Source organism: Falco biarmicus, chromosome 14 (assembly GCF_023638135.1).
Source record: "Falco biarmicus isolate bFalBia1 chromosome 14, bFalBia1.pri, whole genome shotgun sequence".
Taxonomy (NCBI): Eukaryota; Metazoa; Chordata; class Aves; order Falconiformes; family Falconidae; genus Falco; species Falco biarmicus.
This window is the reverse complement of record NC_079301.1, coordinates 1,861,320-1,874,356: the sequence shown is the minus strand read 5'-3', so window position 1 is coordinate 1,874,356 and position 13,037 is coordinate 1,861,320.

Sequence of the window (13,037 nt, the reverse complement as noted above, 5' to 3'; positions counted from 1 at the left end):
GTGGCGGAAAGGCCTGAGGAAGGCAAGGGGAAGCATTGGGTTTCTTGCTTGAAACGGGACTTTTTTTTGCTGCATATGCGCAATTTATGGTGCAATAGTGTCCCCTAGTGCTTAGTTATTCCTGGAGCAGCTGCCTGTTGCCTGATGAGGTTTCTTCTTTTTTTTTTTTTTTTTTTTCTTTGACAGCGCAGATTCAGCTCCTCACCTGTAGCCTTGTCCCGTTTTCCCTGGTGTTGGTCACACTCAGTTGCCCCTGTGCCACCCCTGCCTGCATTGCATTTTTATTTTATAATCTTTGGGTCTTCCCTCTCTGCCTTCCTCTTTTTTTTTTTTTGTTGGGGTTGGGGTTTTTTTTCCATGTTTTCTTCCTCATCCTGGAGGAATGCTCAGGCTGGGGAGGACCCAGCCACAGAATGGGGTCCAGCAGCACCCATCGGTCCCCATGGGGACCCCAGCCATGGCAGGGGCAGCGAGCAGGGTCCCTCCTCCTGCTCTGGCCTCCAACAGCACCATCCGCTGTGCCAAGCCAGCGCTGGGTTTGTGCTGCACGGCTGGCCCAGCGCAGAGCTCGGACCTGCAAAGCTTTCGCTGGAAGCTGGTGGTAAGTACAGCCCCTTGGCATCCCCTCATTGCGACCGAAGTCCCATCATTTTGGCCTTCATTTGTCTGCGAAGGTTGTTTCAGGTTATTTCCGAGCCCTGGGCACAGCACTGAAATGGCGCTGCCTGTCTCCCACCCAAAGCAAACAAGCTGCCGGCTGCCTCCGCACGCCCCAGTGCTGGCCCAGCACCGCCAGCCCAGCTGGCCGCATCCCAGCGCAGGAGGAGGAGGGCTCGCCACGCAGCTGTCGGTGTTGACAGGCTGTGCCTTGTGCTAACCTTTCGCTTATGCACTGCCTGATTTGGGAAACTGTAATAATTCAGCGGGTAAGCGAGGCAGCGGTGGTCATACGTGTTCTGCGGCATCGCTTCTGCTTGCTCAAAGGTGGGAAAATAACTGGTGCACCATGAAGGCTCCCAGCCAGCTGCCTTGTTGTTCTCACTGGTGCTTGCTGTGCGCACGCTGTCAGCCCTAAGTGCTCAAAAACCTTGAAGCAAACCTTCCAAATCATCGTTCAGCACTGTTTTTCTTTGCTGTTCAGGGCCTGTGCCTGTAGGGTGCAAGCAGGTAACGTCTTCAGGCTTCGCTCTGCAAGCTCCACAACTAGAAAGACACTTTTTCCCCAAAGAAAGCAGGAGTGAAAACTTCTGCTCTAGACTTTTGATTTTAGCCAGCGTAAGTCAAGCCACTAAGAAAGTCTGCTTGGGGCTAGCATGTGTGCATTGCAACCTTTTTAAATTACATGTGGGGCTTGGGCAGTGTGGAAAGCGTATTCTATATGCTGAAGTATAAGCTGATTAATTGTATATTTACTGTAAAAAATAAGTGCATTAACCTACTTTTCTCACTGTTGGGTTTTACAACTGTGGAGTTGCTGGATGCAGTGTTCAGGGCTTGATGCCCCACCAGGCAGAAAACAAGCAATGCTGCAAGTGAGGTGGTGCTCACTCCCCCTGCCAGGGCGGAGGGGCGAAAAAGGGCCCATCTCAGCTGAAGCATGTAGCAGTACATACAGCCTGCAGGTGTGAGCGTAAGCAAGGGCTGAGGCTGCGAGGAGGCACACATTCCTTATTCTCCTGTCATAGTTTCAGCATGCAAACCATGTATCATAGATCTTGTGGTTTCTGGTTTTGAAAAAATGGGGAGACTGGGGGGGTCTTCCCAGCAGGTTGAATAGGCACCACCAGCTTCTTAGACCAGGAAGTAGAACAAAGTGTTTAAATACAAGAGAGGAAAATCTGCATCGTGTTGATCGAGGCAGTAATCTTTTTCTGGCTGGGGGATTACAGCGCAGCAGCCAACGTTGATTCCTTAATGGAAAGATGGGGCAGAGAGTTTCCCTTAACAAAACAAATCCTGGTCCAGCAGATGCCCAGGATACAGTGCCTCCCACATGGACAAAAACCTCTCCCCTTTACCTCTGGAGGATGGGTTTCAGGATAAACTTCTGTGCAAGCGAAGAGAACCATATGGGCGCTGTTTTGTCTTCATAGCAGGCTAAAATGTGTTTTTCTTTGTGCTTATTCTCAGAGAGGGTCCAAAGCAGCCACCTGCTGCCAGAAGCTAACCACAAACTAGATTTCTGTTTGCAAAAATAAAACAATCTTTCTGTTTCCAAGAGAACAGTACAAACCTTGGTTTCCAATAAATCCTGGCCTTGACCGCTCTGCACTCCTTTTCAGCAGCTGCCGGGTGCAGGCGTCCCCTCCAGCGTGCGCATCCAGCCCACCTGCCTTCCCTCCCCGCGCTGCTGCTGGCTGCTGGGCAGGCGTTTTCAAGCAGGACTCTCTCTTGCTCTCAGCTTTTCTTAACGTTCTTCTTCAGCTGCTGTACAATCATCTGACCCTGACTGCAGGTGGAAGGGCATTTTCTGCTTTCTCTTAGGCTGTGTGTCCCCAAACCCAATCAGCCCAAATTGCTGGTTGCTTCTGGAAATGTTAAGTTTTGGCAAGGGGGTTTCTCCTCCCTTGCAGGTATATGCTTGAATATGTTACAAATCACATGAGATGAAGCCATATTTCTAATACTCAGTGGCATGTCTGTCTACAAGCCTTCAGTGGTCTTTTTTTTTTTTTCCTCAGGCTGTAAAAATATTTCCTTTTTTTACACTTGTGTAAAAAGTTGTCATTGGGGCTTTTTAGCTCCACATGATTTTTGGCTGCTGTGGGGCCAAATTCCAATGCCACAGGCTGTGTAGTTCAGAAACTACATGTAGGATGTAACCACCCTTATTCTATAGGAAGTGTCTTCATAAAAAAATGCTTGCAGGATGTGAGAAGCAAGCAACCCCTCAGTTTAACAAGCAATAAACTGCAAGCACTGGCAATAAAGAGAGAGTTACTGCTCTGAGCAAGGTGCTTTCTGCCCCTGCTATCTATAGGAGCCTGGGCACATATTTGGGGGCTGGAGGAGCTCAGTGCAAGGGCTTGGTGCAATCCAGGGGCAGCTCCCACTGCCTGAACCCCCCCGCCAGCTGCAATAGGTGTCTGGGCACCGACAGGCTGCAGGTTCCTTAGGAGGAGCTAATTCTCACACTGAATTCTAATTTAGCACTTCTTTTTTTTTTTTTTCTTTTTTCCCCATTCCTACTGTGGTCTGACATTAAAAGAGGGACTTCTTCCATATGGCAGGGGGGAGAATACTGGGCTCTTTATCCTTCGCGTATGGCAGCGGAGGGTATGACCTGATTAGTAGGGGAAAAAATAAGCAGCAAATGCAAAGCAAGGTACATCAGATTTTAAAATACCATCGATGTAAGCCATAAAATGTCTTACAGACACCACTGAAAGCAAACCCGAGGGATGAAGAGCATAGACTCAGGGTTACAAATCCATCTCCCAGCACATGGGTTGGCAAGATTGGGAACTCAACCCTACTTCTCCCAAACTATTTAATTTCAGCTCTGTGAGTGGCCACATGTGCAAACAAATATTTGGAGTATTTGCAAACTTCACTTGAGGGTGAAATGTGCCCGTTTCTCTCCTGTCAGTGCAGCTTCTTACGCTTCAGAGGAAGCCTGGCTGCTCTCAGAGCAAAGCAGGGACTCTTTGTTAGTTCAATAAATATATTCCAGATGGATATTCACCAGGTTGGGAGGGGGGGGTAAAGGGGAAGAGGTAGCAAACACATCCTATTTTGGTCATTAATAAAAACTTAACTTCCAGGAACGTTGCTACATGTCTCTGCTAGGGATGCTGAAGACTAAACAGAGTTTGGTTTTGGTTTAGCCCATTGAAATCCCTTTATTTGCAAGGCGTGCGTCTCTGTGATGCTCTGCTTAACTTCAACAAAGCTCCACACAGCCCCCATGAACCCCCTCAGATAACGCCTTGCGGGATCAAGGGCAAAAGACACAGCATTGCCCTGCGTGACCATTTTGGGAATCGCTTTCAGCACAAGACAGGAGGTTTCTGCAGCTACTTTGTCTAGCAAGCCCGTGCCAGGGGCGCTGCAAAGGGCTGACTTCAGGGCAGCTCACTTTTTGCGAGCAGTTATTGCAAAAGGCAAGCGTGTGGCCTGACGGCTGCAGAACTGCATCTATCCCAGGAGGCAGCCGAGGCTTATTTCCCTGCTGAGTAACCATCTGAAAGGAGACAGCCCCTACTCTCTGCCCTTTTCTCCTTCCATATTACTCACGGCAGGAAGCATGCTGGCGTGATGAGGACACAGTGCTTACGTGAGTGAGGGCTGAAAAATGCTACAGTGCCCTTTCACCACTACTTTTCAAGGAAAATGGAATGAGAAGTTCCCCACAATTGGCCTTGAGCCTCTGCCTCCTGTCAGCAGCATCTCCTCCCACATGCCTCATCCCTTCTTGTCCTTCATCACCCTGACTTACTATGCCAAAGGTTCACAGGACTTTGGAGCTGGTGCCTGTTCCCCTTGTGCTTTTCTGGGTGCTCAGGTGGGAAGGCCATTGCTGTAGCTCCTCTGCAAACCTAAAGCAACAGCCTCACCCTGGGCAGAAAAGCTCGTGGTCCCCAGCTCCAGGCTGACCCAGCACCCTGCTCCCTACCTGGGCAACGATGACCAGCGAGGCTCCGTGTGCGTGGTCCAGCCCCCGTGATGTGGTGGCCCAGAAGACCTGCCCCAGAGGAGATCCACAAGCCCTGCACAAGGTCTGCTCGGTCCCACGTGGTGTGGGACTTGAGGCAGGCAGCAGTTTTGTGCTGAATTCAGGTGGATTTTGTGCTTCGGGATGTGGCGCCATGACTCCAGTCAGGGTTAATCATATCCTGTGGTAGGAAAAACAGGCCTCGGGGATGTGAACTAATAAAACAGGCACTGAGAAATGATTGCCAAAGCCCTGGGGACGGCTCTGCACATCCTGAGCTCCTGGGTACTTTTATCCTGTGATCTACCAGGAGCCTGTTTAAATCTGAATTGTGCTGCTGATACCGAGCTGAGGTGGAGTTTGCTTTCACTGCAGTTAAAACCAAACCTAATCATTGCAATCTGGGGTTGTTCTGAAGGTTGACACATGTCCCTGGCGCACCTGTGTGGGCTCCGCGTTGCCACCGGTCCATAGCCAAGGCTGCTGTAGCAGGTCAGTGTTGGGCAGGAGAATCAACAGCCATAGAAAGTGGCACCAATGATTCAGTCGTGGTCCACCCAAATTAAATTTCTCCCATGGCGGGAAGTTCTTCCGGTGAAATAACCCCAGCAATTTGCAGACATTCAGTATGACACTGATTCCACATAACTACAAAGGCACTGAGCTCATCAGCCTCCACAGCTTCCAGCGAGGGGTGCCTGAGCCCACGGCTTCCTCCACAGCCACTGACCTGCAGAACTGTCATGTATTTTTATTTGCCCACTCATTTCTACTCGATGTTCCTCTAAAACAACTGTGCTCCAGCAAGGAGTGCTGCAGTAAGAGATACAGCTTACACTTCACGCTCACGGAGGGCACGTTTCATGGCAAAATGACTCTTCTTAGTTGGGAGTTGTGAGAATTCATTGATAGTTGCAAAGGAAAAAAAGTAGAAATACAGGGTATTCAAGCTAGAACTTCCACTGTGATAGTCCTCCTGCGTCAAGGCAGACAGAAAGGAACAAAACACCGTAGCTGTGGCCACACCATCTACAAGGAGCCTCTCAGCTTTGGTTCAGGTATCATCTCGCCTGCTTTGTCTAACCAAAGGATTCCTTGGGCAGCAAACTGTTCAACCCCTCCTCCACCCCACTCCCACCAAAAAAATGAAGAATAGTGATAATGGAAAGTTAAAGTTGTGAATTACTCAAGAATTCAGAGCAGAGAAGCCCAACAGATGACGTTTCAATCCCAAATTTAATGGAATTACACAAAAAATATGAAATGCTTCAACCCCTGCTTTCCCTAGAAAATGGAAATCTTTACCGACGACCAGCTCTTTATCCAAATGACAGAGATTATGTCCCACAAACCATCCGGGCTGCACTCTCCCGGGGCTGTTGGGAGAGAGAGAAGATATGGGGCTGTTTGGGAAAACAGTAAATTGGGGGATTTGTTTCTTTCTTTTTATGTTATACTTCAGGGGCTTTTCTTTAAGTTCAGTGCAGAAACACTGCAGGACAGCGTCACCTTTACTATCCCAGCTTGTGTAAACACCACTTGGGCTCCTTTTGGATGAAGGGATCTGCATGTAAAAACTTGTGGCTTTTATGATTGTTTTTGCCATATTCTATATATAAATACGAACCCACTTATTCAAGGGCAGCGGTGGAAATGCAGCTAAACGGTACGTGAACAGCAGCCCCCCATGTTGGCAAGACACTTTCTCCCCCTCTCTCAAAGACGTTAGGGGCCAGGGTCCATTAGCAGGTTCACCCAGAGAGGCATCCCAGCCTTTTGTCCATCAGAAGGAGGATTTTAAAGCCTCAGCCACATACCCTTTAATAAGACAAGGGATTAGCAAGCCTCGTTGAGTGACACTGTGACAAAAGGCCAGCCTCGTGCATGTTTCACCCCTGCTCACGTGCCCCGCGCCGCGGGAGGACATGCTGCTGCACCCACGGCCTGGGGGGGAGAAGCTGAAGTGGCTGCAAAGAGGGGAAGTGCAAGGCATATTGCTTCATTTTTTTAATGAAACAAGAATCCTGCAGTTCTCTCAAATATGTGCTCTGTGGTTTTGTTTTTCGAGAAATGGCTGGAATAGATACTGAGGACACATGTGTAGGTGGGGGAGGGACGCGGGTTCCTGCTTGCAGGTGGCCCTCCTGGGGTGACTGCCCGCAGTAGCTCATTCACAGGTACAAATAGTGCGTTTTTGGAGGCTTTCCCTCAGCTCCACTTGAAATGCTGAGGATGAACAAGACCAAAGAAGGTCATTGCAAATTTTTGATGGCTAACACTATGGTAGTTCAGGCTGTGCCATGACACAGTGCTACGGAGAATCTGCTCTCACATCTCCTCCCCAACGCATCTTGCAGTGTGTGATGCTGCTTTACCCACCATCAAGTTGTAAGTGGGATGCAAAGCGAAACTTTTCAGTTTGCTGGGTTTAATGGAGACTGCGCTTTGCACCAGCCGTGACATGGGACCTCTGTAGCTGCGTGATGGCCAGGGCGATGTTCATCTGCAGGGTCTGGCTGACTTGCCCCTCGCTATAGCAGAGGAGCACTTGGCTCAGAGGTCTCAAATCGGCCCCTGGCACACAGCAGCTTCTCACCCCTCTCCTGCAGCTCTAACAGAATGCTGTCCTCCATTGTTGCCGCACTTACGATGACAACGAGAGGGCTGGAGCCCCTCTGCTGTCCCGGTGGGCTGGGGTGGGGGCTGCTCCGCCTGGGGAAGGGAAGGCTCCGGGGAGACCTTCTGGCACCTTCCAGTACCTGAAGGGGCCGACAAGAAAGCTGGGGAGGGGCTTTGTACGGGGGGGTGCAGTGACAGGGCGGGGGGGAATGGCTCTAAGCTGACCGAGGGCAGACTTAGGGCAGATACTGGGAAGAAATTCTTCCCCGTGAGGGCGGCGCTGGCAGAGGCTGCCCAGAGCAGCTGTGGGTGCCCCCTCCCTGGGGGTGCTCAGGGCCAGGCTGGACGGGGCTGGGGGCAACCTGGGCTGGTGGGAGGTGTCCCTGCCCCTGGCGGGGGTTGGGGCTCGGGGGGCTGTCAGCTCCCTCCCAACCCAAACCATTTGATGGATGTATGATTATCTTGCCCGCATTATCACAGCAACAGAGTAACCCCTAACAACCCCCAGCTCCTAGCTTCCCTGTTAAGCAAGGAGTGACTGTTATTCCCAGCCTGTAAATTAAGAAGTGAGGCAGTGACTGATGCCGGAGCACCAGACCACTCGCAGCTGTGTTTTGCCTGCTGAAATGTGCATCCTGAGCTCACCCTCCACAAGACCGCGGTGGTGACCAGCAGCATCACCCAGCCAGGCTCCAGGCACGAAGGCAGCTTCAGGCCATGCCCGCAGCAACGTAACTGCTCTGTGTGCGGCTTACACCTCGCCTTCCTGGTTTTCTGGCAGGTGATCGGGAAATTCACTGCTGGAGTGTCAGAGACAAGCCCCACGGCGATCCCCATGGGTCACCTCAGCTGGCAGCTGCTCGGGGCCTCACTCTCAGCCTCCGGAGCCACCAGCCCCCTCTCCAGAGCACGGCACTTGCAGGGAACACGGCAAAGCTCCACGTTCCTGCCGAGGAGCTTTCAGGAAGGCTGTGTAAAACCCCCCCTCTTCCAGCAGTCTCCATTGCAAGGCACTCACAATAGCTGCAGCAGGGAAGGCAGTGCAGATTTTTTTTTCCATAGCAAAAGATGGGGAAGGTGGGAAGAAGCCAATTTTTTTTTTCCTGCTTTCTCATGCACAAAAGGGTCCTTATTCATTTTAATAGCAGGTTCTCTCACAGCAGTCTGCTCTGTCAGCCAGACAGCGGAGAAAGACTCCTTATGCAGCTACCTCACGCAGAATATTGCCTCTCAGACCTTCTCATCTGCTCTCTGAGGATGGGAAACTAGATCCATGACAATCTCAAAATGGAGAGCATTAGCCCTGAACAAATACGTAGATTGCAATAATGGATACAATATGGAGGTTTCCTCGAGGAGCCAATATTTGTATTCTTCACAGCTGCAACTTTTTCTTTTTCTGGTGTTTTTTTTTTCTTTTTAGCCTGAAGTGCTCCCAAATGCTTCATGCCATGTGGCTGCTTCTTATTTGCATCAAAGACCTGATTCATCACTGCTCTGCATTTTGATAGATTATGTATGCTCCTACAAAGCAGATATAAAATGCTCATCGGAGAGTATGGTGAGCCTCTTCAGCAGTGGTGCAGACACCGATCCGACACGAAGGAGACAGTGCTGCAGCCCTGACGTGTCTGCAGAGTGCTGTGGCTGGAAGAGGAACCCCCAACACAAAGCAGGGCCCCCCAGGCCTCCATCAAGTGAAAAAAAAGGAGAAAAAAAAAAACAACAACAACCAAAACTGGGAATGGAAACAATAATGAGGAATGGGGTTATTGTAGGAGAGAGCAAGTAAAAGAGGTTGTTTCGGGACAGTGAAGAAAATGCCAGATAGGAAAGAAATAGTGCTCTGAAGAAAGACAATGGAGAAATAGAGTGAAACAATTGAAAACCCATGTTAAAACAGAGCAGGGAGATTGCTGATCACAGGCGAGCCACTTTTCATGAAGGTGCTGCAGCTTTGTTCGCTTCCACCACGTGCAACACGGGGGATGCAAATAAAACACCTTGTGTACATAGTTAAGTTGAAACTTCAGTGCTAATGTGATGCCACAAAGGAGATGGTTTTTCACTCCCTAAATGTGAAGGGGCGAGGGGGGGGGGGAGTTAGGAAATGGGCAGCAGCCAGAAAAATAAGGAACCTGCATCACCTGATGAAAGGTAGGAAACCTGCACCACACACAGAAAGAAAGGAAAACAACGCAAACAAAGGGGAGAGCATCACATTACACTTGACATGAAAATATGATTGCATCAGGCCTTTATTGCTGATGGTTCACCTGCAGCTCATCCAGTTAAAAAAGAGATCAGCATTTCAACAGCTAAAGTCTCAGCCTTTTGTCTGATGGAAAAAATCCATTCCAAATGTGGAAATTTCAATACAGACTATAATTTTGTTACAATTCAGATTTATTCTGCTTGCTTTCTTTCCTTTTTGTCCTTCCCCTCCTCTCTGTTCTTCAGCAATTGGCTCTGATGCTTGGTTCTTGCTCCCCAAAGACCCTCCGCAGCTAAGTTTCATGCAGCAGGAAACAAGCCCCTGCCCTGCCTAGCCCAGGGAGCCAACCCGCTCCGTCCAGACCCTCCATCTCTGGGATATAAACACATGACCCAGGTGCTTCAGCATCTTGCAAATTTTATCTTTGCACAAAGCAACAGTAAAGAATGGCAATGATGTTTTTTTAAACATTTTCAGTCTGGTTTATAAGAGCTAGTGGTGAACTCATTTTGGCTTTCTCCTTTCCTTGCCAGAACGAGGACAAGCAGCCCCCAGCTCTAACATGTTTAAATTACAGTTGTTTTGAGCATTTCTGAGGATCCAGCTGCTTGGATTACTTTGAACTATGACTACATTCATGTCAGGCCAGGCAAGCAGACCTGACTTAGCTCCACTGGCACTGCCACCAGGGCAGCTGAAGAACCGCCTGTGTATTTACCCTGGGAGCAGCGACTGCTGCAGCAACTCGGAGCCTGAGCCTTCCCACCGCTGAAAGATCCAATGCATCCCCCGTGTGCCCTGGGGATGCCATAACGCTGGGGAGCGAGGCTGGGATGGGCTCCCTCCTGCAAGGAGAAGCTGTTTTCAAGGAGATTGTGATTTCCTTCAGCTGTAAGCTCTGCTCTGAGCACAAGGTATGGTGCCATGTTGCATGTGCTTCCCCCGGCATTTGCTTGGGCCTGCCTCTTCCCAGCGCTGTGTTGCACTGTTTGGTTTGGAGGGGGGGTGTGTTTGCTTGTTGGCTTGGGGGAAGAGTTATAAATTTATGGGTGAACACAGCTAGTGTTTGAATTGGGATATGTGACTCCTATCTGGACTCTTGCTGAATAATTTGAGGAGGAACCAAGCAGAAAGAGCTTGCAGAAGGTGGTAAAGGGAGAGACCGGGCGGGTGTCCCACGGCCATCTCCTCCCATGGTGGTGTTGCAGAAGAGCAGCAGCTCCAGGCTGGGTCTGAGAGAAGCAAGCACTGGCTTCCCAGCTCCAGGCTTTCAGGCGAGGAAAGTGTTGGTGCTGGGGCAGTGCTCGAGTAAAGGAGAGCTGGAGGGTGCCATGTTCTCCATGGCCAGAACACCAAGCAGCCCCTGCATTTGCGATGCTTCTCCAAGGCTCTTCAGAGCCATCAGACCCAGTTGCTACGAGTCCTCTGACAACCAGCACTTTCCCACTGGACTCCGGTGGCTCAGCAAAGAGCAGATGTCGATGTGTTAATTACAGGGGACGAGTTCAGCAAGGAGTCAGAGCTGCTGCTAAATATAAGCAGCCAGTCATTCAGATGAAGACGCCAGGCAGCCAAACACTCCTGACTCTCGCAAACTAACAGGCACCTTCAGCCTCCAGGGATCCTCCTGGCTCTGAAGAGGCCCCTCCAGCCACTTTTCCCCCTCATTTCAGAAGCAGCCAGAGTGCAATTAGTTTGCCACGGCTGGTCGGCAGCCTGCGTCAAGCTCCAGAGGAGTTGCACTGCCTTTCAGTGCTCCCTGGCATCCTCTGTCATTATTTACAGGCATCTGCTGGCAGCGAGTAAGGTGGAAGCTCCAGCCATCCCTGCTCCCAGCATTACAGCAGCTTGGGAGGTGATGAGGGCGAGCTCAGATTTTTCTCCTTGCTCACAGAGAAGTCAGCAATGGGGCTGCAGCGACAAGCCAGGGTTTAATTCGCTTTTTCTAATGTGTTCCAATGAACTCAGTCGAACCTGAAGAGTGGGGCAAATGAAGGTGTGGGTGCAGCTGTAGGTCAGGACACACAGTCTTTGTACACCGACTGTGCCGTGTAGTAAGTGAGAGAATCGTAAAACAGATGTTCTGTGGCAAGTGTAAATTACCCAGGCACTGAACTTCATCCCTTGCCACTTACAACAGCCATAAACGCAAGGTATGTTTACTGTGGGTTGCGAAGGGCTTTTGTTTTGCAACTTCATCATTACTTTGTACCAACAGCATTGCGGATCCAGTGATGGTATTCAGTGAGTTCATGTGGGGTTTCATGTGAGAACTTCTCTGCAAGGAGTTTCTGGTCCGGACTGGTGGGTCCACAGCAGGGTTCTAGGTCCTGCTGGGAGAAGGAAGTGCAGATAGCGAAACACAATGCCCACCTGCATCTCCATCACCTGCCAAACTTTGCTGATCCATTCCGGCCTGTCCATACTGGTGCCAAGAATCTGTTCTTTCTTCTTAAGACATCTCTCTTTTTTTCCCCACTGTAAGATACCACCGCTCCAGTTGTGCCAGGAATGCAAACCACTGTGCCCACTGAGAGGGCAGAAAGCACTATTAATGTTACTGGACTCCAAAGAAAATCACCAAACTTGCTTAAATTTCTTCACTTGAAATGGCATTACTTTTTAACAACCTAGTGGACAAAACCACATAGAGCATGGAGCAGAATGCTGGTATAATCCAGTGCATCTGATGGTATCACCTATTTATTTAGATAAGTGTGGTTTAATGTTAAATGTAAATGTTGGTGGTGAGCTGCTTCTGGGGTTCAATGGCAAACAAAGAGCAAATTTTCTGGATTTGGGATGAATGTACCTGTACATGCAGAACAGCAGGCATGTTTCATACACCTACAAAAGAAACTCCCGCTCCTGATGCCCTACAGGCTTCTCCCATTGTGCTTCTTTCAAAACATACAACACAGAGTGCTGTTTTGCTCTTGATGGACCAGATCCTCAACTGGAGAAAACACTCCGAATTCCACTGGGGTGGATGGAGCAATGCCAATACATACTGGCGGAAAATCCGCTCCAGTATATGCTGTTTACTTTTGAGGATCTAAGCACATACACTTCCAACAAAGTGCTGTTTGATAGAAGTTTGTTTGCCAGGTTGCCTTGCCTCGGTCCCTCCTAAAGTGTACACAACAGTATTTTGTATATAATAAGAGAAAATGAAGTGAATGTGTTCCAAGACCTCATTCGCAGGTCCTAATGAATTCAAGAGATGGGAGGCTTTGCTAAACACTAGTTAAAATAACCATAATCATCATTATTATTGCCATGCAAGTATGGAAAAAAATGTTTTTATTATGGACTGGAACTAGAAATCTAGAGCAGATGCTAATCATCATAAGTGGGTTGTTGGTGTGTAGGGATTTTGTGCATCCAGGTATTTACTGTGTGCAGCTTGTAAGCAGCAGGTTTTTGTTACTCAAGCCTTTCAGCAACCTCCCCCACCCCTGTTCAGATTGGAATATGTTGTAATTTTGATATCCATCTTATCTGTCTTTTCACCCCTTTCTTGTTAAAGGAATTACATGTCTTTAATAT